Source organism: Amphimedon queenslandica, unplaced genomic scaffold (assembly GCF_000090795.2).
Source record: "Amphimedon queenslandica unplaced genomic scaffold, v1.1 AMPQUscaffold_10559, whole genome shotgun sequence".
Taxonomy (NCBI): Eukaryota; Metazoa; Porifera; class Demospongiae; order Haplosclerida; family Niphatidae; genus Amphimedon; species Amphimedon queenslandica.
Genome location: NW_003549182.1, coordinates 5,945 through 7,223, shown reverse-complemented (window position 1 = coordinate 7,223; position 1,279 = coordinate 5,945). Strand labels below are relative to the sequence as shown.

At 37.7% G+C, this 1,279-nt stretch overlaps 3 long non-coding RNA genes across 3 annotated transcripts; 2 read left to right on the top strand and 1 right to left on the bottom strand.

Annotated features, from left to right (window-relative positions):
* Window positions 1–338: 338 nt before the first annotated feature.
* Window positions 339–678, bottom strand: LOC109590057 (uncharacterized). The gene is made up of 2 exons (XR_002189090.1): window positions 594–678; window positions 339–540 (listed from the first exon to the last, which is right to left on the bottom strand). It is a non-coding gene; the product is annotated as an uncharacterized LOC109590057 (long non-coding RNA).
* On the top strand, window positions 468–897 carry LOC109590056 (uncharacterized). Its single transcript, XR_002189089.1, has 2 exons — window positions 468–545; window positions 597–897. It is a non-coding gene; the product is annotated as an uncharacterized LOC109590056 (long non-coding RNA).
* Window positions 898–1,017: 120 nt separating this feature from the next.
* On the top strand, window positions 1,018–1,279 carry LOC109590058 (uncharacterized). The gene is made up of 3 exons (XR_002189091.1): window positions 1,018–1,093; window positions 1,141–1,179; window positions 1,227–1,279. It is a non-coding gene; the product is annotated as an uncharacterized LOC109590058 (long non-coding RNA).

The following is a 1,279-nucleotide window of genomic DNA, read 5'->3' as shown; positions in this document are numbered from 1 at the left end:
GTCTTTTGAGAGCCATGGCCACTGATAATAGTGTCATACAAAAGTATTTTGATATACTTAAATTGAAGACACACTTAAAGAAAATTCTCTATTCAACAATCCAACTTGCATATTCAACTGTGATGAAACAGGACTCCCATTGAATCCTAAATCTTTGAAAGTTGTGAGTGGTCGTGGAGCTAAGACATAGGCGGCTGCAGGATTTGACTACTAGTCGGGCATGGGTGTGGCACAGGAAATGGGTTGGGCGCACGAAGCGCGCTGCGATTTTGGCCACACCCTTTTTTACGCACCCTTTTTAGCACAATTTTTTGGTAGCGAAGGTTATTGTAATAAAGTAGTGGGTGGTGTAGCTCCAACACTGACTTCTGTAGTGGTAATAGTACTAGTAGTAGTATTAGTAGAGGAAGTAGAAGAATAGGGTGATGGAGAATGAGCAACAATTGACTGTACATCAACTGTAGCTGTAAAAACTGTAGCTGTATCAACCACAAGAGTAGACTGAGACTCATGATCATCAACTCTCAGCAAGAAACTGACCTAAAGTAAGAATATGAGATAATCTGTATTATTGACTTCTATACTGTACTTACTAGGTTCACTTCAGTTGTAAACTGTTGTTCCTTTTTAGCAGGCTTGTTCACAAAGGACTTAGCGAAGCCTAGTCCAGGCTTTTAGACATTGCAACTGACAAGAAAAGAACACTGAAATAGCACTAAATAATGAAATGATTATGCTTTCTAGTGTTGCTGTGGTGGCCCACTGTGATTGGCACCAAAGTCTTACCACCTCGAGCTCCTCCTTTATTTAGTCTCTCTTCATCACCTTGTTATCAGCCTGCCATTTATGCATTCATAATTATAAGATTTTCATAAAAAATTGAAATTATAATTGCAATAACTGTTATTAACTATTAATTAACCATAGAATAACTATTAATTATGGTGATGTCACACTTCCGGTCAGAATTTTTGGTCGGGCATTGCCCCTAAATGCCCGACCCTGCAGCCGCCTATGGTTAGAGGTGCAGCAAAAAGTAACAGTTTATCAGTCATAAAAGTTGATGAAGACATCGATCTTTCCTGTAATAAAGGTTTGATTTGTCCAATGTATCACAAGTAGATGTTATAATTTTTATAGTAATTGATTTATCTTTGGATTCATGCTCTGAGTCTGAAAGTATTTAGACAATCTAATAATAAATTTATTTTATGGTATGGCAATAGGTGATAGTTGGTGGATAAAAGACCTGTGTCTCAAGGAAGAAGACAAGTGTGTC